The 26,923-nt window shown below is 46.9% G+C and overlaps 1 protein-coding gene across 2 annotated transcripts in view; it reads left to right on the top strand.

Moving 5' to 3' along the window:
• Positions 1 to 26,923, top strand: part of GYS2 (glycogen synthase 2) — a 528,148-nt gene that overhangs the window by 136,738 nt on the left and 364,487 nt on the right. The window lies entirely within an intron of this gene.

Below are 26,923 nucleotides of genomic sequence, written 5' to 3'. Positions count from 1 at the left end.
TTTAATAAATGAAATAACAAAACGACAAATATCTAATAAGTAGAACAGGAGATACGAATTGTTACATTTCTCAATAGAAATTGCACCCAAAAGCAGAAAGTTCCAATCACGGTTATCTGGTTGCACTAGACAGGGTCAAAGTCAAAAGTTAGGGCTGACTGCAATGGAGCAGAGTTCAGAGTATGGGACCACGTTCGTTCCGACGGAGAGATTACCTTATAACGTGGTCCAGTTTCACTCAAAACGCTTGTCAACAAGTTCATCAGAGTTTGGGCTGCAGGCTGGATCGAGAGAGGGACTCGGCAGAGAGTCGGCTTCCAGTTGGCTGTGAGGTCATCGTCAGCGTGAAGAGTTGGTTGATAATTGTATCTTCGCCTTGGCGAGAGACGCAAGCAGTTGTTGTCGACACGTACAGCTCCAGGTGGTGAAGTCTGGGAAGGTCGTGTTAGCAGTCGGATGTAGGTCCCGTGATGGTCTCGGTGAAGTCCACTCACATGTGCGAGGTGACTGGCGACCATTCTTTTGACGTGAAGAGCCCCGAATCCAGTTTTTTCCCCTTTAGTCCAGTTCAAGCAGTTTTAGTGTTGGAGGGGTAAACTGGCCAAAGGTCCAGGGCAGTGCTGTAGGGAAAGACCTATGGAAGCTTGTTGTGTCCCTGTATCGCAAACAGGAGGTCAGCCAACAGACCCTTGAGTCACTTCTGGGTTCCTGGGCAGTCCTTTTTCAGAGTCTCAACACGTGCGGGAGTGTTCTGCTGAGTGGTCCTCAGTGTGCCAATTTTACACCCAGTTCCAGCCTGTGTGTGGGGAACACACCTTTGTCTAACCCTAACCTGGTTCTGGTGAGTTCTCCCTTGTCCCTGGGTTTGGCTCCAATCTGTCTAGGGGAACAAAGGGCAAACAGATCTAGGTGTAGGTGGCACTTACCAGTGACAGGGCAGGCATCTTCCGAAGTCAGGTGCCTAACAAAAATGAATGTGTCCATCTGTAATGCAACTGGTGCTCATGTGAAGCGCTCTGATACCTTCGGGTCAAGTTCGCCTATATATAACTCCGGAAAAAAAGCATTTGCAATGCAATACGTCTTGCATTTACGCGAGTTTAAGCTATTCGCATTGTAAATGACAATGCCTTTTATTTATGTTTTAAGAATGAAAACAAAAATAAAAGGCATTGTTATTTGCAATGTCAATAGCTCAAACTCGCGTAAATGCGAGATCTATTGCATTGCAAATGCTTGTTAGATTAGTGTTAGAAATGGGATTTCTGGTTGGCTAGGGCATGTGCCAAAGCCAGGCAGAAACCACCACTCTAGTTAGGGCAAGGGAGTTACACGCTGAAGATAACCCCTGCTCATCCCCTTGGTAGCTTGGCACGAGCAGTCAGGCTTATCCCAGAGGCAATGTGTAAAGCGTTTGCGCAACACACTCACACAGCAGCAACACACTAGGCACACCACAAAAGAAACTCTGCACAAGGTTATATCAGAAAATAACCTTTGTATTATCATAAACACATTACAGTCATAATCACACAATCTCCACTGTGCCAACTGGCACTAGGCAATATTCACAGGGGATTATATACAGGACAGGGCCAATCGGGCAACTGTCAGAACCATCAGTATAGGTAAGTAAATATAAAACATAACCAGTACCTACTGGTACCATAGTGACCTAAGCATTATCATATTAGCATTAGACACCATCCTAAAATATCATAGCATGACATTAGGCATAAACACATTAGGCCCAAACCTCATTAGCATAAACACATTACGCATTAGGTATCCCCAGCATAAACACATTATGCAATCACCTCACCCGCTACACAATTGTAGGCACCAGCATGCGTGGTGGGCTCCCGCTACACCATTGCAGGCACCAGCATGTGGGGTGGGCTCCCACTTGACAGCTCAAATGCGGGGTAGGCTCCTGCTATTCAGGGCACAAATGAGGGGTGGGCTCCCACTCAATCAGCAGCGCAGGGGGGAATCCCACACACCGGGATTCCCTCGCAGCCTTACGCTGCAGACACCAGACACCAGCTCCTCTCCTCTGCTGCCCAATAAAGTCAGAGCGCCCACAAGGCGCTGTATTTCCAAAAAGTCCAAGGGGCACAGCTGGGCCCCAGGAGGCCAGCACACAGGGCCCTCCAGCAGGGAGGCAAGCCCTCGTGGTGGTTCCTCCTGGGCCCCCAGCAGCAGCAAGTCCCAGTAAGCACAGGAACAGCGCACTTTCATGGGGTCACAGCCCCTATATTTATATCAATTTCCTCTTTGTTCTGCCCTGGCACAGGGCTGGAGAAACCAGTTGCAACTGGTTCTGGAGAGTGTGAAGCACTTTGCTTACAGGGCTACCACTCTCCATTGTCAGGTTGGGGCTCTGTCATCAGACACACCACAGGGGGCAAGCTAGCCTTCACCAAGGCAGGCACAATCCCATTCAGGGTCAGGGGATTACTCCTCCAAATTCAGATGCCCTATTCAGCCTAGTGCTGACTCACCCTGCCTCTCCTAGAGCCACATACACCTCACCAGGCCCTGTCACTCCAAACGCAGACATGCAATACACATCAGGCAGGCAGACACATAGCACACAGAAATGCCAACTTCAAAAAGTGGCATTTCTAAAATAGTTATAATAAATCTGCGCACACCATTGCGTAGCATTTATTATCACTATTCCAAACATACCAAACTTGACCACACTGCTGCTCTCATATCAGGAATTACCACTGAAACACTTATCAGGGAATCCCCAATGCATTCCTATGGGAGGGCAGCCTCACAGTATTGAGAAACCAAAATGGCTGTTTGCCACTACCAGGACATGTCACACTCTTAAGGTACATGTCCTACCTTTCACCCACCATGCACCCTGCCCATGGGGCTAGCTAGGGCCTACCTTAGGGGTGACTGACATGTAGTAAAAGGGGTGTCATAGACATGGCACACACTTTAGGTGCCACATCACAGCGGCAGTAACACTGCGCACATAGGACCTGCAATGTAAGAGGAATGAGACAGGTTTGAAAGGCTACTTTGGTGGGTGGCTCAATCAGTGCTGCAAGCCCACCAGTAGCATTTAATTTACCAGCCCCGGGTATATGTGATACCATTTATAAGGGACTGACAGGTAAATTTAATAGGCCGAACAGGTGTAGACCAATCTTACCATATTGAACACAGAGAGCACACGCACTTTACACTGGACAGCAGTGCTAAAGTGCCCAGAGTCCTAGAACCACCAACACCATGTCAGAAAAAAGGCTAGGAGAAAGGCAAAAAGTTTAGGTATGACCCTGCAAAAAGGGCCAAGCCCAACAATTAGTGAGTAGAAACGCTCCCTTTTGGCCTGCGTGGCAAATTAATTAAATAAAAAAGCGCGGCCGCTAAAGTGAAAGCGGACCACGCTGCAAATAACAAAAAATAGTGCTTAATGACTAATAAAGGAGACTGTGTATCGCAACAAGTAGAAGATCCAGTCCTCATGGGAGGTAAGAAATGGCGACAGGGCGTTAACAAGGAGGCACTAACAAGCCTCATTATCAATCGGGAGCCAGCATTTACCAAGGACAATGACACCAGCCAATCAAAAATATGGGTGTTGCCACTATGGGTGTTGTCCCTCACGAGTCAAATGCAAAAGCATTGAATATATTACATCAAGCTACAGTTCAACTAGTCGTTGCTAGGTGTCCCAAGCATTTGACTCATGAGGGACACCTAGTAACGACTAGTGGAACTGCAGCTTCATGAAAGGGTTTCAATGCTTTTCCATTTGACTCATGAGGGACACCTAGTAACGACTAGTGGAACTGCAGCTTGATGTAATAATTTCAATGCTTTTGCATTTGACTCGTGAGGGACACCTAGTAACGACTAGTTGAACTGCAGCTCTTTGTAGAATTATTTTGATATTGGATACTATAATATTCACTGCCCACTGCTAATCTCGTCCCATAATGCTTTGACGGGCCTTTGGTTGGGATTGTATTTTTGCCCATAACTGTGCTTGGAGTCGTCCTAAGTGGATGGGACCACCACCGAATCGTTCAGCAAGATTCGCTCTTTGTTTTCAAGGCATCTGCTTGGTTATCCCCCTAGGTTAGGGAGGTTCCCAAAATCATCACCTCTTTCACTGCTTGCTAAATTTTCAATTTCACTTTTGTGAAATGACTATTTGCATTGAAACAATGTAGAGACAGAGATCCTTGTTATTTTACCAAAAGTATATGAGGTTTCTGTTTTATTAATTGGGAGTCTGACGGAGTGGAAGTCACGGATTTGTGGAATTCTGCGTAGTAGTACTCCACCAATTTCGCCCACCCTTACTCAGCAGCACTCAGATTAAATTATGCAAAGCCTCTAGTCACTAAACCACATTTGTGATTCCAGAGATGGCATACCAATGTTGCTGCATGCCTTTCGGGATGAGGCGTGTCTGCAGTTTTCCAGCAAATAATAAAAAAATTGCTTAACAGAATGGAGGCTGCATGATATTTTGATTTTTGCTTTCTCTGCTGAGGACCACAATGTGATTTTCTGAAAACTGAGTGCAGTGATTTGCTTATAACAAAAGAAGAGTGAAACATTTGTCAGTAGAGGAAAATGTGACACTTCATAGATTTACATTTCTTTCAGTCTTGCTCACGAAGACCATGTTGCCATGACAGGTACTAAGAAACTGTTTAATGTGGTCTACTGGTGTCGAGATGTTCGTCAAGGAGAGTAAAATGTGTAAATCTATGCATAAGTTACTTACAGAACAAGAGGAACCCCTGGCATCCATTGTGCTTCCATAATGCACATGGCAAAAGATCCGGCAAATAAGTTTCTCCACAGAATGCATTAACCTAAAGTCCCCTGCCACTTTTGCAGCAAATTGTTGAACTGAAGTTTGTAGCTAAATCCACCACTAATTGGGCTATTGAGTTCATATGTCAGAAAAGACATTTTCCTCAACCAGTTGGTCAATGGGTGAATTCCTAAGAAAAGGTGGCTGCACTTTAGCAACCATAACATAATTTACAGGTAGACCAGCACAGCAGGCTAAAAAAGGCTATTCGACTGGAGCAATTAGGTAGAGTGCCCATCAAGGAAGAAGTGCGGGCTAGGTTGCAAGCTTACTGCACTACACCCCATTGCACAACAGAACAAGCATTTGCAATGCAATAGGTCTCGCATTTGCAAGAGATTAAGCTATTAGCATTGTAAATGACAATGCCTTTTATTTGTTTTAAAAAACAAAACATAATAAAGAGGCATTGTCAGTTACAATGCCAATAGCGCAAACTCGCAATGGGGCAATGTGTCTTCATACTGGCATGTATAAGTGAAGTGTTAATGGAAAGTTGACCACCCTAACCTGATCGGGAGTATGAAGTGCAAAATAATTGAAATTGCAATACGATACAGTCAGAGCCGTCCCTACTCTTAAATTACAAAGGCAAAGTTGATCCATGCATTTTTCCTAAATGGGGTGGTTTAGGAAAAAACTTAATATTACATTATAGACCCGGTTATGTGAAGTCATGTACGTGCTATTCCAAAAGGCTGTACTGTATCCCCTATCCCCAGCAAATTTCCCCACACGCAACCTTGGAAAGAGTTATGGAAGTGTTGTCCCCAAAGTACTTTAAGGGACAGAGTGAGGTGCTTAAGCCTTCCTTGGCCGCAAGCGGCCATCTTGGAATGACAATACTTGTAAAACTTCGCACGAGCTTGTATTTGAATTAATGATGACGGTTGCATTTCCCGCCTTCAAACCACATTAATAATTAGCTATTTTCACAACGTAAATGTGTCACTTTTGTTATTAATTTCGGATTACAATTTAATTGAAAAAATTACGTGCAATCAACAAGCACAGCCACGTGTCTAAAGTTCACTTAAAATAATACACGCTTTCATTAGACTGGCACCAACAAAAAAATACTCTTGTTTCTGGGTAACTATTTTAACTCGCCTAACGTAATCGAATTACTTAAAGATGGCTGCTGCGTGCACACACACAGAGCGACCCATCTCCTTGCTCAACCCCTCTATCCTTCAAGCTACTTCTTGGACTTCACCCATCCCAATTCCCAGCCCTAGGTGGAAGAAGTTGTTCGCGCCCACGACGCTGTCCAACCCCCTTGTCTGAGAGCGCCTCCCTTTGGACTTTGCACGCTCGCGACCGTCACCCCCACTTGTCAGCCCGTCCCTAAGGACCGTCGGCGCGTCCGCTCTTTCCCACTTTACCTCTCCCCATCCCTTCGGCAGAGAGAGAGCACTAGCAGAGAGAGTCGGTGGCAGGAGGAGGAGGCCGCCGCGGGGGGCAGGACACGAGAGCCCGAGGAGCGCGAGCCCCAGCCAGTCGGGACACAGCTGCACGTCGGTGCCCCGCACTCCGCCGCCCCCTGCAGCCGGTTAATGGCCCCCGCCTGGTAGCTGCGCGGTGCCCGGGACCCACGACACCCTGGGTCGGACTCCAGATGACCCGCCGCCCCCGCCCGGACTCCCAGCAGCGGACACGATGAGGTGAGGAGCCGCCAGTCACCAAGGAGATGCTGCGCTGCGCCGCTATATTTAGGCTTCCATTGAAAGATAAAACCCTGACTGTATTCCTTGTTTTAACCTCTGGCCCCCATGCTGGGAGCAGTGCACGGGTTAATCTAACTTTGTGTAACGAATCGCCTGTCAGCCGCAGTCCCTGCATCAGGGTTTTTTTCTCATATTTACCACGTGTTCCTTGGCCAACATCTCCCCGACAGAGGGGTGGGGGGCTGAATGGAAAGTGAAAGTGAACGTGCATGCGGCTGGTGAGGACGGAAGGGGGACAGGAGATGTGCACGCCGTGTACACATCATTGCAAGCGCGTCTTCACAAGCGCGTACACCAACTCAAATCCGCCAAAGCCTGCGTGTGCCCATCTCCTGTCCCACTTCCGAGGCAAGTCAGCAACAATAGGTCTCGCTGGCGATAGCAGCGCTTCGCGCTGCGTTCGCCAGGCGAGACCTAAAAACGACTTTAATTACCATTGGGGAACATTTGCCATTTCTGAATGATAATATAATTAGGGTAGGCTGAGGAGAGCTCCAAACTTCACAATTATCAAAAGAATTAGGCTATATTTGAAAAAAGGTTAAACAGTAAAAACGTACAAGGAAGAGCTAGGGAGAAGTGGCAATAGCGACACATTGTGGAAGTCTAAAGGGGCCACTTAGATACAACTGTGCAGGATAGAGAGCATGGAGGAAACAGATACACCTGATGAAAATTGGGGGGTGGGGGAGAGCAAATGCACCCAGAGAGAATTGGGGTGGGGGCACCGGTACACCTGGACAAAACCTGGGGGGTGGAGGGGCAGGGGCACCGGTACACCTGGAGAAATGTGGGGGTGAAGGGCACAGGTATAGCTGGGAAGAACTGATGATGCAGTTCATGGAAGAGCAAAAGGAGTCAAAGGGAAGAAGGCACTGGAACATATCAGAAAGAGATGGAAATGTATACTCTGGGTAGGGCAGAGACAGAGGCACATGGGAGAACATACAGAGAAACACAGGGTAACCTCACCTCCCAAGTGCTTGCGGTTTGAGCTGGAGCTGTACCGGGCCTTTTGAGCTCTCCGTGTCGGCAGAGGCGATGACTCTATCACATCAGCAGTGGTTCTTCCTCCCCTGTGACATCGTCCTGCCAAGAGACTCCACTAAGTAGTCGCACAGCACCACCCGTCACCGTTGCCCGCTGCCCTGAATGGGGCTGCCCAAGATCCACCAAAGAGAGCGCACGCGCCTCCTGGCCACCTTCGGCTCCTCGCTCCGCCATCGGCCCTGAGGAACGGTCAGTGCTGTGGTCATAAAGCACTAGAGATCGCTGCTAGTGCCATCCCACCATCCAGGGTTGGAGCTCTCCCGGAACCTGTCCGAAGAGCAACGTCACAGGCGCATTGCCGCACGCTCCTGCAAGCAGATCTGTCACTATGTGCGCACGTTTCTGCTGACAATAGACAAGTGCGTCTGGGCATGTTTTGTCCTGGCCGCCTCCATGCCAAGTTCAGGGATGTTGTCAATGTGTAACCATTGTTATGTAAATGATGCGGCCTGACAATAACATTGACTCTGCTAAGGGTGGAGCGTGTTGTGTTTTGATGTGTATGTTATCGTTCGTCTGAGGAGCGGTGTTACTTACAGTAATTTGTTATGTTTGCTATTTCTGCCTGATGTACGTCTTGGTTGGTCTGTATATCATTTTCCTTAATACACATGTGCAGCTCATGCTTTTTCTTGAACAGCTTTCAGAGGTATCTAAAAGTTCCCTGGCCCAAAATGACTCTAATGGAAACAGAATTCCAAGTTAAGCGCTAGAATACGCGAAAATACTTATTTGCGGGTGGGCTGCTGGGGGTGCAGGAAGGCACGGACAACGGGAGTGCGGGGAAGAAGGCACGGAAAAATAGTGCTTTAAATAACACGTCTGTACAGTGTAACACTCGAAGTAAAGGGGCCAGTAACCACGGAAGGATACAAATGACGACATGGCATAATAAGGCGGGACTAACAAGCCTCATTATCAATCAGAAGACAGAATTTACGAAGGACAAACACAAAAGCCAAAGATAAATATGTGCGGAGAGTGAGGGCAGCTTGTCTCCCCATACTGGACTACTGCATGCCTCGCAGAGCGAGCAGCGCTTGCGCGCTGCCGCTAAAGCTCGACCATTAAAAGGGGGCTGGGTACAGTCAACAGGCTATCCTTTAAAGAATAGAAAGAGCTGAGCACAACCCCCTGAGCCCTTGCTCAGAAGAGGATCACCCTTCACCACATCCAAGGCCCTTTTGTACCCTGTATGGAAGAAGCACACACCACACTACAGGACAGCGAGTAATAGCCATGTGACCCTGAACACTAGCAGAAAGGAACATGTGGTTCAGGCAGAAAAACGCAACTTTCTAAAAGTGGCATGTTGTAATAGTAATTTAAAATCCAACTTTACCGTTAAAATAATTTAAATTACAATTGAAATGATAGGAAGAAGTATTTCTCCGGCTGTTCCGAACTAAAATTACCACCTGTGAAATGCAATAAGGTAACCTAGTGTTGGGCTATGGGAGAGCTTGACTTGCTGCCATGAAAAATGATAATGGAGGTTTTTCCCTGTCAGCACATGTAAAATGTAAGTACACATGTCCTATTTAAATACCATGCACCCTGTCCTACAAGCCTTTAGGGTCTACCATAGGGTCGGCTTCTAAGTATTAAAAATGATAGTTTATGCCTAGGAAAATATTTAGTTTGCCAGGTCGAAATGGCAGCCTAAAACTGCACTATAGGCTGCAGCAGCCGGCCGAGACATGTTGTACAGTACTACTTTAGTAGGTGGCAACATGAGATTAGCTGACCGCTTGTAGCATTTAATTTGTTTGGTGGGGAGCGCAGAAGCACTTTACCACTGGTTAAAAGGAGTAAAGTTTGCAGAGTCCCAACACCAACAACAAACATTTGCAATGCAATAGGTCTCGCATTTGTAGGAGTTAGAGCGATTGGCATTGTAAATGACAATGTCTTTTACCTATGTGTTTTGGTTTGGAGTGTAGTGGGTGTATGTTGTGTGGAGTACAATTATGTGGGTTGTGTTGGAATTGTTAGTTGTGGAATTGTGCGGTGTGAAGTTTGACATCAACAGCCAGTAAAAAGACAGCTAGCAGGAGATGTGCCAACATTCACCAAATGGCAAGCGGCAGGAGAAACTACCGGCTGCTTGCCAACACATACAGATTACTTGATGCCTGAGCTGACTGCGTCTCCAATGGAAAGGTGCCTTCTGGCCCTCTAAATGAGGCAGGGGGACTGACAAACTGGGGTTTGGGGCATCCATCCCTCTTCTGTCAAGTTGTAGGAGAGTGCTTAATTTGTAAACAAAGAAGTGCCAGGGCCCTTTTCAGGAGGCACCACATATTGCATCTGCCAGCGCTGCCAATAACCATAGCAGTACAGCTACTAACTATGACACTTCTACAAGTGTGACACTTCAGACTATCCCAGGCCACTGAAAGCTATAAGAATGGCTTGTGGAGAAGGTGTTAGTCATTGTTAATGTATGTAGAATTATTAACCAATTGCTGTTGTGCTCTTTCCAAAATTAGACAGACAGCGCCACCATGTGCCGGATTGTCATAAGTGCCGGTGCCAAGCACCGGAAACCACCAGATCAAATTAAGCACTGATGCTTCACCATAGGTGTTAGGCACAGCTATTCACCTCCATGGCCAGTAGTAACTCATTCTCTTCCAACGCTGCACCCCTGGCGGGGAGTGCACCTTCACTACTTGTGATAACTATTGTGTATATTGCGTAGCCACGAAAGCCTTTGCTAGCCATTTCAGTCAACAGTTATCACGTGTTAGTGAGAGCGACGAGAAGCGGCTGTAAAAGGACAGCACAAGGCGCATTGAGGCTTCAAACACCCCTAACCCTTCCTGGGACCTAAAAACAGCACGACACAGGGTCTCTCACACTTTCAGAAGAATTGATGCGCATTCTCAGTGGCGGAATACAAGTGCAAACACATACACCTACTGTCTGACACAGATTACTGCCCACAGGCACTGACACAGCCTGCCTGCTTTCTGACACTGATATACGCACACAAACACATCTGCATACTGACACACAATCACATCTGCTTACTGACACACACAAACACATCTGCATACTGACACACACACAAACACATCTGTATACAGACACAGACACGCACACAAACACATCTGTATACAGACACATGCACACAAACATCTGTATACAGACACACGCACACAAACACATCTGCATACTGAAACATGCACACAAACACTTCTGTATACGGACACAGACAAGCTCACGCAAACACATCAGCATACAGACACACGCACACAAACACATCTGTATACGGACACAGACATGCTCACACAGATTAACAGACGCACACATGCGTACATCAACATGTTCACTCTGACACTCAAGCACATCTGTACCACTTTCAAACCAGCATCCACACACAATGAAACACTGTTCCAGACTTATTAGGCCAGTAACGTGAGCAAAATGATCTGATAAGGAATACGGCACTTGGTGAAGTCAAGGTTACTCTTGTAATGGACTGTTTTAGCTTTCTAAAACAACGCATGATCCCCAGCCCTCGATACGGGCTATCGGTGCGCTGTGAACTCTGCCCCCCGGGCATAAAGAAACCAAATGCCAACAACAGGACGGGCCGTGCTTCTCCCTGGCGCAATGCTGGCACGGTCTGAGGGAGGCCGCAGTCAAAACAAGTGTCTACAATAATCCCTGGTCATACGAGCCACCCTCGGCAGACCCGTTAACTTCCAACCCGCTAAGAAAATGCAAAGCGGCAATGCGGGTAGAAGATTTTTACCTGGGGAGCTATTCTGGTACTGCGGCCCCCGCCGGGGTGATCGGCAGACGGGACTTCTCCTCCCCGAAGGTGCCTCACAGAGGGGTCGGGCAGCCTTCCCAAATTCGAGCGCAGCTACTCTTCCAGTTGTCGATGTCCTACTGGGCAGGGTGCAATGCTGCCGGCGCTTCCTCACTGAGGCGGTTACCCAGCAACGGCACGGCTTCTCCAGTGACGCGGTCGTCCTCCTGGAACTCAGGCCAGAGCGGTGATCGGCAACAGAGGATCAGGGCGCGTCGTCGCTTCTCGACACACACTCTTGGACCCGCTAACGGGCCTGCGGCGGTGACACACACAGCGCTTTCTAGATCACGGGCCGCCTGTGGTGAATCGCAGGCCGCTCCCAGTATCCTGCAATCAGCTGCCAATGTAGACCCCAAGGCAGACAACAGCTGTGCGCCGACACGAACACCGAGCCCTAGATGTAATCCGTGGGGTCAATTAGGTACAGGCAAAGCAACCTCCGTGACAGACACCAGCTGGGCCCAGGTTCAAACATACAACGTCGCAGGGCCGCTTAGTACAGCACTGAATATGGTGTAGAATGTGCATGCACCACTGCCATGTTTACGTCAGGCAAAGATGCACAACAAAAAAAAAGTGCGATCTGGTGGATGAAAACTGTAGTTAGTGGCTGCTGCTTCCGGACTACACCGAAGTCAGTTTGACATCAACAGCCAGTAAAAAGCCAGCTAACAGGAGCTGTGCCAACATTCACCAAATGGCAAGCGGCAGGAGAAACGGCTGGCTGCTTGCTCACATATACAGATTACTTGATGCCTTGTAGAGGCAGCGCCTGGGCTGCCTATGCGAGACCTAAAAATGGGTTAAATTAGTAAAAATTAGTAAAAATGAGGGTAGTGCAGACAAAAAACTTAAGTAGTACCACACAAAAAATGGTCATTTCCAACAGTAGAGCTAAATATAAATACAGACAAAAGAAAAAGAGCTAATCAAAATAGAGCGAAAACTTGAAACATAAACAGACTGTTCATGTTGCAGGTTAAATATGAGTTATATATCACAGGGGATGTACCAATTATAGGGGCCAGATTTACTGTGCAGCTCATTGGTTCTATTCCTTCTGAGATAGATCAGTGGTTTAATATACAAACTGCAGTGGTCTGTTTGAATTCTGCACATCATGGATTTCAATTCTGTTCGGTAAACTTAGTGGGCTAATGCACCTACTGCTGAGATTAGTGTGTTATTTATTGATTCAATTAAAAACACTTACATTTGGTCTTACACATAGGTTTGTCTCGGAATCTAGCTTTTTCTATCCATGACAGGAAAGTACAAAGGTATTCCTGGCAGGGGTATATGCATTGACAAGTATGGATTTTTCTGCCACTCAGGGTTTGCGAATGAATGTTCCAAAGCTTGTTCGCCTTATACATTTGGGACATTCACAAACATTTACATTTGTGGGCTCCCCTCCTAACTGATACCTTCCTGGAAATGTTTAGAGATTTACTTCAGTAAAGGGTTGGAGTAACCCCTTTCAGGGTGGAAAGGGGATCAGTTCATACTCACATTTGTGTGGGTGCAGGTGTGGGCTTTCTCCATGGGAAAAAATGCATACCTATGAAGACAATAAACATATGTGTGTGTGTTTACACAGGGTGCAGCATTCGCCCTATGTGATGTATAGGGTTCTCTACTAAGGAAAACTCTGCACAGTGGAAAAGGAACCCATTGGAATAGTCACATGACATCCCGCAAAGTAGGTCTAGAAACCTGTGCTTTGTGCAGCTTTCCAGGTCTATGTCTGTGAATGTTTATGATTTCCAAAAAGTAGTAAATCTGCTATGGTGGGGAGATGTTTATCTTCCGGTGTAGCCTAACTACGTTTTTGTGATTCAGGTCCATAGTGAAGGAGATCATTGACTAAATACACCTACTGATGTGATGTGTGTAACCTGTATATCATAAGTTCCAATACTGGTGAGCTAAGTGACTGCCAGCAGTGCACTGACAGGGTGGGCTCTAGAACCAACAGATTCATAGAAGTGAATAGACGACATTTAAACATACACATTGAAACAGCTATTCCTAAAATACACCACTGCACCCAAGACCATTTCAGTGTCAACAACCCTGTGGGCCACCACTATTTGACACTACTCCAACACCAAGGGCCCACTAACAGTCATGCCTTGGGGGACCACTTCCTTAAATATGTCGCTGTGACCAGATAACTGTCAGGTGTGTTTACTGGGATGCCACTTCCTGAATGCTCCAACTCTCTGATCCCCTGCCCCCCACCACCTGCCGACAGTTTATAAATAGCACATCTACCAATATTCGTTTACCAAATAAATATAGAATTTATCAATCCAATCTACCAACCACACTGATGAAATCACCATATGGTCATATACACAAGCAGTGGTCATTTCACATTAGAGAGTGCTTATTTTAAAAGATGCATACATATTGTTCCAAACAATAGTCTTCTGCATCTTGGTGCATTGTTGAAGAAATAAACAATGTAATAAATCATTACCCAGAACATGTGCTTTTTGAAGCTATGAGAAAGGACCCAGGGTACAAGGAACATACCTACCCCATCAAAATGGAGCTCTGCAATGTACTATAATAACAAGTTGTTGGTGGTATTATCTCTTCCTCACTGCTTGAAAACAAAGTGGGGCTTTGGAGTAGCATGAAAATTACACAAGCAAGAAGAAGTGTGCAAACAATATTTCTCCTGTGCCACCACAATACCTAGTGATGGCCCTCTTCAATACTCAGATTAGCATAAATCAAGTTAAGAGTTTTCCCAGACAGTAGATAACCTAAAGATATAGTGATACTACCCAGAAAATCTTGCAACACCCTTTTCTCTCTCAACACTGGTTTTTGAAACAACAAATTCCCAGATCATGCTGTGAAGTCTTCTCTGTTATTGTCAGAAACAGGGGTTCCTGTGGAATAATAGAATCAATATAGATAATAAGGTGCACAATCGCAATGGAAGGGTTAAAATGATGTCAGAGGGGGAAGAAACCACATACACCTACAGTTTTAGTTTGATACAATCATGTTTTATATTTTGCAAACAAAATTCTATATACAATGAAAAAGAAAAATGCGCGTAGTGTCCCCAGTGGAAAACAGGAACCTTAAATATTGGTGACATAATTGTGACAGTATTTTACAAGGTGTCCAAGGTATTCAAAAAAGTCGACCATTTAGCAACTCAGTACATAATATACAGCAGCTATATACAATAATACACGCTGTTTATGGTTCTCTTTCTTTTGTTGAAGTCTTCTCTGGTCACCAACAATTATACTATATTATATTTCACACCTCTGAAGGTGCCTCTCTAAATGAAACATATCACCCCATTCTTCTACTTGCACCAAGGATGTTCCCTTTCATTTGGCAGGAGCCATCACAAATAAAACACACCCAAGGCTAACATTCTTAGGGCTCTTATGCACTCGTCCCTCTCCCTTAGTATTCAGATCCTTTTAGTTGAGACACCAAGAGAAGTTGTTCTCCCTTTCGAGCTAACAACTTCCATTCACATTTCATGAAGGGGACTTTGTCTAATTCATGGTTGCTGCAAACACTGCAAGGGTTGGTCCCTGCTTTTAGCCTCATTGTTCTTCTTGACCTATGAAATCAGAAGTCTGAGTGACATATACTATGCCTAGTTCAGATCACAATAAAGCCTACCTCCCCAGATCACGAATCACCAATCTGGTAATTCCTCATTCCTCCTGCATGTTTGTTCATGGGAAGTCTAGCTGATTTATGGGTTACACTGGATGCACTAGTCTTCCAATGAGTCCCAATGAACCATAGGTACTTTCACAGAGATATGCTTCTTGGCACATACACATATTTGCAGTGCCTTGTTGAGCACTTGCATTATTATGTGATTAATTAACCAATCGCCCACTATTAATTCACAGGCACCCCTGAATAATTTAATTCTAATCATACATCTAAACGCCAATCTTAAAATAGTCATTTTGGTTGTTGGCAATGTCTTCTAGAAGTACACTGGACTTGTGCTCCCCTGGAAGGCTTTAGAGTAAGAAGTGTTTGCTCTTTGATCTTATTTCCAAACAGCCTGATCTTTGAACAAACAGTTTCACAACACAACTCTCTTGTGATTGCCACTGGTTTATTTGCCTTCTGAGTCAGGCAAATTAGCATGGCAAACATAAAGAATAACAAATGGGCAACCCCGAATAACACGTTTTTACTGAGGGGTTCTGAATTACATCAAATAGAAAAAGTGTGAAGCTAGATTTGTTTATGATGTCACTTAGTACCGCATGGTAAAAAACATTCACTTTTTCACAGACACTGATCAACAATTATGGTGCCGATTCCGATCCTGGAAAAATTTTCTCCGTACGAATCGTATCCGGATTTTTTTCCGTCCGAATCGTACAAGTACCGTACAAACTGGCAAGTACGATTCGCATGGTAAAAAATACATACGAATCGCATTGGGAAAATTCCCCCACACGTCCTCGGGTCGGAAAAAGTGTCCGACACGTCCCCGGACGATTTTACGTACGAATCGGAAAAATGAAGTCCGAGCGCGCAAGTACGATCCATCCCGTCCGTCCGATTGTACAACCGTATGGAAAAAACACCGCACGGAGCGAACCTCAATTGCAACCATGGAGACATGTGCCCGCATACACGCCGTCCCCCCCAGCCCCCCGTATGTACGCGCCGTCCCCCCCAGCCCCCCGTATGTATGCGCCGTCCCCCCAGCCCCCCGTATGAACGCGCCGTCCCCCCAGCCCCCCGTATGTACGCGCTGTCCCCCCAGCCCCCCGTATGTATGCACCGTCCCCCCCAGCCCCGCGGACGTATGCGCCGTCCTCCCAGCCCCCCTCCGCGTATGTCCGGTGCGGACACCCACCCCCGAATGTACGGAGCGTACCCCCACCCCCGTATGTATGGTGCGGACCCCCACCCCACTCCCCGAATGTACGGAGCGTACCCCCACCCCCGTATGTATGGCACGGACCTGGGGGTCCGCGCCGTACATATGAGGGTGGGGGTATGCTCCGTACATTCGGGGGGTGGGGTGGGGGTCTGCACCATACATTCGGGGGGTGGGGTGGGGGTACGCTCCGTACATTCGGGGGGTGGGGTGGGGGTGCGCTCCGTACATTCGGGGGGTGGGGGTCCGCACCGGACATACACGGAGGGGGGCTGGGGGGACGGTGCGTACATACGGGGGGCTAGGGGGGTGTTCGGCGTGTACATATGGGGGGCTGGGGGGGGTACGGCGCGTACCGGGCCTCCATTCCGCTCGCATCCCGGCGTACTTCGCTTTTCTGGCACTTTTTGGGTGCCGTAAAAATATTGCCGTCCGGACTGCTGTCGGTTCGAATCGTACTTCCTGGTTCGTGAAACGCAGCCTGAATCCGTCCCGACGTCACGTCGGCGCTTTCCCGGATCACATTTGTATGTATATTTTCGTCGGTCGGTGTTTTTTACAAGTCGTACGGAAATGGTGTTTCCGTGCGAATCGTACTTGCATGTTTGTAATGTTTTTTTCCCGGGTACGAGTCGGACGGAGAAAACGCTCCGACCGACGGTTCGTACCCGGTTTTTCCAGGATCGGAATCGGCACCTATATGTTATGTATCAACAAATCACACCCTCTCTTCCTGCTCACAAGTAGTGCAGGGGTAGAGAAATCTGGCAGGGAAGCCATTCACAATCAGGTGTCCTGCCACCCAACTACCCATTGGAATCTGGCTTCCCTCCACCAATCAAATGTTTAAAAAATAGCTTATGCTCCAGGGAAACTTCCCCTACTCCAAAACAGAAAATCTATACCTAGCGTCCTGCCACCATCCCACATCACACTCTGTGATATTTCTACCTTTACGCCTCTTCATGTAAAATAAAAAGCCTAACTGGCATACTGCCTTCTTGTCACACCGCTCACTGTGCAATTCTCCTCTCACCCTTTTCCCATACAAACATAAACCCTTTCCTGGCATCCTGCCACACCCTCAATTCACCAATACACTATTTGGTGGCCAGCCACCATCCTACACAATCCTCTGCATACCCCTAAACCCCACTCCCGCATGCCCAAAGCAGAGCTCTTCACTCCCACACTGAGAGTAAAGAATTCAGAACATGCTATTGCTTCACTTCTTGCATTTCTACATAGGAAAATAGAAATTCCTACTGCAATGCCTTCTCCAGGTGTTTAGGTCTTGCCCGAAGACAGCTTTAACTGTTTTGCCAGCCTTACATATTAAAAATCACAAATAAATAGTACATACATTTAAACATTCAAAAGGAACTTTGGGACAGGCTTCTTCATTCATTGGCCTATTCAAGTGTCATTCACATCTTGCTTCCACCCACCCTGGCATATAATTGTGGGCTATGGGTCAGCCCACTTCAGGCACTGAATGTCTAGTGAGGCACTCTGACTGATCGCATGTGCACATTCACCTAAAAAAGGCTCTCCAGTGCCAGAGCTCATGAGCCAATACCGTACTTTACCAAAGCCTTTTCTTTTCGTTCTTTAATTCTTTTTTTAGTCATGCTTGTCTGATTAAACTGTGTACTAATAGTATAGTAAATCAAAAACAGTAGTTGCATCCTTTGTTTCAGTAAGAATCATAGGGCCCGATTCACAGAACTAACTTAAGACAAAATCCTAAACTTACTACTTTTGATATTCACAGAAGTTAGGATTGTGTCTTAAGTTTGTCTTAAGACAAACTTAAAACAGACTTAAGACAGTCTTAAGACAGTCTTAAGACAGACTTAAGACAGTCTTAAGACAGACTTAAGACAGTCTTAAGACAGACTTAAGACAGACTTAAGACAGACTTAAGACAAACTTAAGACAGACTTAAGACAGACTTAAGACAGACTTAAGTTAGGATTTTGTCTTAAGTTTGTCTTAAGTCTGTCTTAAGTCTGTCTTAAGTCTGTCTTAAGACTGTCTTAAGTCTGTCTTAAGACTGTCTTAAGTTTGTCTTAAGTTTGTCTTAAGACAAACTTAAGACAAAATCCTAACTTCTGTGAATACTAAAAGTAGTACGTTTAGGATTTTGTCTTAAGTTAGTTCTGTGAATCAGCCCCACATAGTTCTACGATATGCATAAAACTTTCAACAATTTTCTTTACCCCTTTTAAGTGCACTGCCTGTTAGGAAGCAAAGTCACCACATTTAGGCAGATGCATCTTTCTTTGTGGTATTAGCTCAAGACAAACAATAGAACAACATCTGACCATGATTCCAGATTTATTGCATGTGCCAATTCCTGTATCATGGTGCAGGCTGTGAGAAAGTGGACTACTAGTTGGGTTCGATGTTAGTCCACCACAAGTAATAATGGCACTTTTTTTGTTTGGGCCAGTAAAGATTTCATCAATTTAAACCTTAGCTTACCACCCTGGTAGCCATGGCACTGCACTGACAGGCTTAACTTAAGAAATAGTGGTAAAGCATTTAGAAGCACTAAAACAGTTACAAATAAAAAACACAATACATTAAAAATCCCACTCCAAATTGTCAAAAAATCAATAGGCAATATTATAATGAATAAAATAACACCAAAATGACAAAAACTCCAATAAGGGGAAATGGACATCTACATTTTTTTAAGTTTTAAATAAAAATAGCACTAAGTCACAAAGCGCCAACCACATGCAACTGGCTGAGCGAGAACGAGGCAAAGTCAAAAGGTAAAGCTGACCACGGTCGAACGCTGGTTGAATACAACCACTATGTTCGTCCAAGTCAAAGAGTTACATTGTTTTCTTAGAGACACTTCTATACATTGATGGGTTCATTGGCATAAAAGGCAGCAGGCTGAAGCCAAAGCAGGGCTTGAAAGAGACTGGTTGCAGGAGGATTGGGTCCTGAGGTGGTTGTTGATGAAGTCGTCGTGGGTTAGTCTTCAACACCTCTCTGGAGCTCAGATTTCCTTCAGCAAAACATGGCTGCAGGCTGGAGCCAGCGAAGTATTTCACTTCGTCAGATACAGCATTAATGTGGACCCTGGTAAAGAACATACAGGGAGCTGCAGGAAGTAAAATCCCACCAGCGATGCACCCTAGGCAGATTGTATGTCAGATAGGTCCTGGTCCTACATTGTTTATCTTGAAGAAAAGTTGTCAAAAGGTTTTTAAGTCCACACTTTTGGAGTTAAGCAGGAAAAGAACACTCTGACACCTGCCAAGGGTTCCAGGATCAAAGGAACAGCACTTGAGGGTCAGGGCTCACTCCATGGGCACCAACAGGGTTCAATGAAGGGGCAGTACAAACCAATCAGACAAGTGGGCTACTGGTTGCTTTTGTGGCCCTGTAGCTTAACAGGAGCTCAGTCAACTGAACTTTGGTCTCCACTTCTTAGTCATGGATACAAGTGCGAGCAGGTCCAGCCCTAAGGTTTCTCCTCACTGGTCTCAACAGCAGGTGCAGTCCTTCTTCTGTCTTCCATAGGCCCAGTAGTGTTATGATGAGATGCCCTAGGATGTCACATTTATGCCTGGCACTTGCCTGTGGGTGGGGGTAAATCCTCACCCTTCCATAATCAACAGGAAAAACGTTCCCATGGGTACCCCTACCCACATTTATAGCTGTTCATGTGTACCCTAAGGCACACAATCCCACAGTTCTCCTCTCTGCCTAAATCCCCCATGGCAAAAACGTTCCTTCCCTGTGCAGAGCTTCTGTGCCTACCCTAACAGTGCAGCCATGGAAATGAGCAACCCCTCCTCTGTGCTCACTCACAAGTTCTGGCAGCAGCTCCTCTCCCACTACCACTGGGGCCTCCTGTGAACAGCAGTTCTGTTCAAAAGAAACAGCCAAGAAAGACTCAGAGCCTGCTGCTGAGGTCCAAATCCACCATGAGTTGACCCCTCCAGGACTCCTATACATCGCCTGCAGCCTCTGCATGGAGACCCCCCGACCGTGAGTGGCTGGTAAGGTGAAATCCAACCTCAAAAGACACCCCTACATCCCCTGCACCCTGGAGAAGAGAACACGAGGTGCACCTACGTCCCCGAGCCTTTCAACTTACCTGCCCAGCTGGTGGTTCCTCCTGGAAGACTTCCTGGACGAAGCCTGCTGCTAAAAAACAAAACCGGCAATCCCTATTGAAAACAACAGGGCACCCGACGCCTAAACAGCACCCTGCACCCAGCTGCGCAGCTGTAGGTGCACTTTGGGTGCTAACTCGGATTCCCCTTTGCCCTGAGCCTAACACCAGGAGCTTTGCTCCCACAACCTTGTGGCTTGCTCGGGAGCAGCCACAAACCGGAGGCCCACTATCCCCTATTGGATAATATTGGGCCACAGCATTCTGCACCCGGCCGCCCAAGTGCCACTGAGGTGTTTTGAGAGTGCATCCTCGACCCTGGGAGAATCCTGGTTCTAACCCTAGAATACCAACTCCCACAAACTTGTACTTACCTGCAAATCGATAACTTCATCTCCTCCCCTAGGATTGCATTGACTGTTTTTCCTTGAAAAATGTTTTGTGTGGAGTTGGTTTTGTATGAGAGGTTGAAAAACTGCAAATAACTAAAAACTGCTTTACTTACCCTTTCTCTAGGAAATGTCCCAGTGAGATATCTAGGCATATCACACTAGGTAGAACAAGTAATCCATACAGTAATCTGAAAAGTAAACAAAAGTATTCTAACAGTAATTTCCACTGTATTGAAAAGATTTACAAGCCTGTAACAAAGACATTTTCATTCAGCTTGCTTGTATTGTTCAACCTGCCTTGAAAAGGGCCATTTATAATTACCTGAACCAGGCTTGCTTGGTTCTAGAAAATAAATATACCTAAATAATATTTTTATACAAACAAATTGGTCTTCTTTCAGTCTTTGAGTGTGTAACATCATTTGCTGCCTGAGTGTGTACAACAAATGCATAACACTACCGTCTGATAAAGCCTTACTGCTCGCCCACACTACCACAAATGAAGAGTAAGGTGCTATCTACTTTTACTCTGCCTACCTTTGGGGTTCCACTGGACTCTGTGCACACTATAACTCATTTTGGTATAGTATAAACAGAGCCAGCTTCCTACATGTTTTAACACATTTGTCTTAATGAGCTCTTTAGCTTCTGACTAATTAACTCACTGAGTGACTACAGAGAAGCTATTGGGTCATGCATGTAAAGTAAAAGGCTTTTCTATTCCAATTCAGATAACGCTGCTGAATTTGCAGTACTTAACCTTCCCTGCATTCGGCATTTCTACATGAATGGCCTTGATGTGTTACACGCGAGCGGCTGCAGTTTCAATACAGAATTGTACCTAAAGGATATGTTTATGTTTCATTGTTTTTATAACTTGCATTTATCTAGGGGCAACTTCTCATTACAAGGAAGAGGACCTTAAACTTTACCCCAGTGCTCCACTTTCAATGAGTCGGTCCTAGGAAAAAAACAGTTCTTTAACTTTTTTGTGTTTTTTCAGTCTATCCGGTAGGCCATTCCATTTCTGTGACATAACTACTGATAACGCCCTACCTCCTACTCTCTTCCTTCTAAATCTGGGAATTGCAAAATGTAGTTTAGAGGCTGACTTAAGAAACGAGAAGGGAACTCAGTATAGCTCGAGATGTTGCTTAAGAGGAGTATGTAGTATATCACAAGGACAACCCTTTATGCCCACGGGGACCAGGGTCAATGTTTAGGAGGAGTCTGACATAACTGATACACCACCTTGTGTAGTGTGTAGTGTCGCGGTCTAGTTGACGCGCACAACGAACTCACGCAATTGCGTGGAGCGGCCATTTTGGACGCTACTGCGCATGCGCGCAAGAAGGCGCAAAGCGATCGGAGCAGTTTGCCCGGCGCTCTCTCAATGTAACCGACTTACTAATAAACACAGCGCTTATAACTGCTGCCAGACTACTGTACTTCAATGGGGAAAAGCAGGGAGACATTACAGTGGTGACGAGGATGGGATGCACCAACCCTGAAGGACACACCCAGAGAAAGAGAGACCCCCACCAGCAGGAGAACCGGAGGCGGCGGCTAGGCACAGCCCTACTATAGTAAGTGCACCAGAAGGCCACAGGAGGGGCACTAGGGACACCACGAGAGAGCGTGGCAGCGGCAGACGGAAGCTAGAGGGAGACACGAGGAAAGCAAAGGTGCGGGCTATTCGCTCGGAAGCGTAAGGAAGCAGACCGGAGCGAGACATAGTCGAGGCCCTGGCGGACTCAGGGAGGAACAGTGCAGAGGGCACCGAAGAGGCCCGGGCGACCCGTAGAGGAGAAGAAAGAACGGAAGCGCCAGGCAGTCCTAGAAACCAGGCAGAAGCGAACAGGGAGCGCGCCGAAATGTGCGCACAAGCGTCATCGCTCACGACACCGATCCTGTTCCTGCCAAGGCCCGGGGAGCCTCAAATGAAATGGGAGGACTGGAGAGAATATTTCAAAAATTACCTCGAAGCATTGGAAGACGAGAACGGAGAGGCGTTTCCCAGCAGTTGGAAGAAGAGGATACTCTTACACAATCTAGGACCAGAAGGCATACGAGTATTCCAAAACTTAGTACCGGCCACACGACAACCAGCAGACGATGACGTGTTCAAACACACCATTGAAGACTTGGACAACCACTACCGCCCGCTGTGTGCACGTCTATTGATCGCTACAACTTCCAGCAAAGGAAAGAAGAAGCTGGGGAAACAATAGACGACTACGTTGCGGCATTAAGGAAGCTAGCGATAACGTGTACGTTCGGAGCACTGCACGACGAATTTGTAAAAGACCAAATAGTAATGCACACGACAAACAAGACGGTGCAGGATAAATTGTGGGCAAATGGAGACGCGACGCTAAAGGACGTGATAGCCATGGTAAAAAGGGCCGAACTAACCAAGCGGTGCGCAGACACAGCCAAGAGAGAACAAGTCCCGAGACCAACGATAAACAAAGTAGAAGACGCCAACCAATATGGAAGAGGCAAACCGGCGCCAGGAGAGAACCAGGGAATGCACAAATGGAAGGGAAGACAAGGACAAACAGGGAAACAGGACAAAGAAGGCATGTCAAAGTGCTACAGGTGTGGTAGCCTGAACCATGCAGCGCACGACAAACGATGTCCCGCTTTCAGAGCAAAGTGCGCTTTCTGCGCCTTGATTGGTCACTACGAGAAGGTTTGCCGAAGGAAGTGGAAACAGCGCACCGTGAAGTACGTAGCACAAGTCCAAGGGGAGGAAGAAGAAGAACAAGAGGAAGACGACGACGAACTTTGCGTGGAAGACCAAGTGCTAGGAATCGACTGCAGACGTTCTCGCAAACCCCAGTGCGACATGCGCATCGGAGGAGTGGAAATCACTATAGTGGCGGACTCGGGGTCCCCATACACTATTGTCCAAAGGTCCGTGTGGAAAGCGAAATTCGAACCCACAGTAGGCCCACATCTGGAACCTCCCGACATATGACCGGTCACATACACGGGGGAACCTATCTCGATGGTAGGGTTCCGAAGGCTACTCTTTCAATTCAAAGAACGCAGCACCCAGTGCAAATTATACGTCGCAGAGAAAGGACCCTCGGTCCTAGGGTGGATGGACCAAGGAGACTTGGTAATGCAACTGAATCCGGGAGGAGACACCCAAGTGTTGGCAATGACGGAAGGAAAATGGCTTAAAGCAGAAGAGATGCGAAGCGAATATCCGAAGATATTTGGAGAAAAGATAGGGAAATTGGGAAAATTCACCCACAAAATTGAGCTCAAGGAGAACGCCCAGCCCGTAGCACACAAAGTGAGAAACATACCGATCGCAGTGAAAGAGGCGGTGCAACATGAGCTACACCGACTGGAGGAAGAAGGAATTATTGAACCCATCGACAGTGCGGAATGGCTGGCGCCATTGGTGGTGGCAATGAAACCGACGGGCAAGGTGCACCTATGCTGGACCTCAGAGAACTTAACAAATGTATCGTAGTGGAGAAGTTCCCGCTACCGCGCATAGAGGAAATGCTGGCACGGACAAAAGGAGTGAAGTGGTTCTCCACCATCGATCTCAAGTCCGCGTATCACCAGTTAGTCCTACACCCCACGAGTAAGAAGCTGACGTCCTTCATAACACCATTCGGATGCTATCAGTACTGTCGCATGCCCTTTGGTCTGGCCACAGTAGCAGCGGTTTTTCAAAAACTAATTGCCGGCCTGTTCCGAGACATAGAGGGAGTGCAATACTTCCAAGATGACATCCTAGTGATGGGGAAGGAACAGAAAGACCACGACGAGAAGCTGGACAAGGTACTTCGGATCTTGGAGAAGAACGGACTCACAGCCGCGTGGGAGAAGTGCCGTTTTGGCATGTCATCAGTCACCTACCTGGGGCACAAAATCGGAGAACAGGGAATAACACCAAAAAAGGCGAACGTAACAGCCATATGTGATGCTCCTCCACCCGCCACCAAGGAAGAAGTGAGATCCTTCCTAGGGATGGCAGAATATTTCAGTAAGTTCGTCCAACACTTTGCTACGAAAACATACCACCTGAGGCAGCTCACGAGAGAGAAAACCGCATTCAAATGGATGGAAGAGACCCAAGAAGAGTTCGACACCGTAAAAGGAGAAATCAGCCAAGCTAATCCGCTACAAGGGTACGACCCCCTAGGAAAATCGATACTGATGACGGACGCCAGTGAAAAAGGGCTAGGAGCGGTGCTCATGCAAGAGAGACAAAATGGCATGAAGGAGACGATTAGTTTCGCGTCCCGTTCTCTAACAAATTCAGAACACAAATTCAGTGTGATAGAGAAAGAAATAGTGGCTGTAGTATGGGCCATGGGAAAGTATCGCCAATTCTTGTGGGGCACGAGATTCCTACTGAAAACGGACCACAAACCATTAGTGAAGGTACTAACGTCAAGTGGGCATGCCAGCGCGACACCCCGCATAGCGAAAATGACGCTGAAACTCTTGGAATATCGTTATGATGTGGAATACATACCGGGATCACGAAACAAGATAGCGGACTATCTCAACAGGGCATCGGCAATGGAAAGTGCCGCCATCAGCACGGACGAAGATGATGTGATGGTAGCCTTGACAGAAGATCCAGAACGGGCAATAGGGAGACAAGAATGGAGGTATGCATATGAAGCAGATAAAGGCATGGTAGAAATCAAGAAATGTGTAGTTCAAGGGTGGCCCGGTAAGAAGCAACAGACTCACCAAATTCGACAATTTTACGAAGTCAGGGACGAGTTGTCGGTGGGAGATGACGGAGTGTTTGTGTACAGAGGGGACAGAGTGGTCCCACCAGCGAAAGTAATACCATATCTATTGACAGTATTACATGAAGGGCACCTGGGAATCGTGAAGACTAAAGCGAGAACCAAACAAATGTATTGGTGGCCAGGAATAGATCTACAAGTGGAGAGACACATAAGTGACTGTGAGCAATGCCAAGGAGCAGACAAAATCCTGAAGCCAATGAGACCCGCTCTAGGGAAGTTCACGAACCCCAATAATCCCTGGGAAGAAGTGGCGGTGGACATCCTGGGACCAGTACTAGACAACCAGGGAGTTCCGAAGTACATGTGCGTTATAGTGGACAAATACTCAAAGTGGCCAGAGGTACACATTCAAGAAGAGATGGACACTGACACAATACTTCGATTCCTCACATCAGTCTTCCTCAGAGAAGGCATCCCCAGAGCCATAATTAGCGATAATGGACCCCAATTTACCTCGGACAAATGGGTTAGATTCGCGGAGAGATATGGCATTAAGCTCAAACACACGTCTGTATATCACCCTGCTAGCAACGGTCAAGTAGAAAGGTTCAACAGGGTGATAATGGGCTCCATACAAGCTGCCATCTCCAGGGGCAAAGACTGGGAAAAGGAAATACAAAGCACGGTATGGGCCTACCGCATCACCCCCACTAGTACGGGGTACAGCCCATTTCAAATTCTACGAGGAAGACAACCCTTCACCAAGGACAATGTAGCATGGAAAGAGAAGACAATCACGAGCAAGTCGTCTCCAGCAGTGGTGCAACACAACCTGGAGAAAGCACAGAGGATTTACACAGAACATTACAACCGCAGGAAAAACGTGAGAGAGACGGCCTTAGAAAGAGGAGAGTGGGTCATAGTAAAGTTGGTAGTACTCAAGAGAATGGGAGATAGCAAATACTCACCACCCCTACGAGTGGAAGAGGTGTATGACCGAGTGGCGTTGCTCAGCGATGGCAATGTGTGGTCCCAAGACCGTATGGCCAAATGTAACAAAATCCTACAGTGGCCCCGCGAGGACAATGAGGGAACGACACAACCAGAGGACACGACAGACGTGGCAGAAGCTCCTCAAGGGGAGAAAGGAGAGAGTGTCCCTGACGACCTTAACAGTGAGAGGAAGGTACGAGAAGGACCAACAATGGAGGAAAGGACAAGGGAAGTGGGCGAGAAGGGTGACAGAGAAAGAACAGGCACCCAAGAAGAAAGAAGGGGGAGCCCAGGCGAAGA

This window comes from Triturus cristatus, chromosome 4_1 (assembly GCF_964204655.1).
Source record: "Triturus cristatus chromosome 4_1, aTriCri1.1, whole genome shotgun sequence".
NCBI lineage: Eukaryota > Metazoa > Chordata > Amphibia > Caudata > Salamandridae > Triturus > Triturus cristatus.
This window is presented reverse-complemented; position numbering and strand designations above follow the sequence as displayed.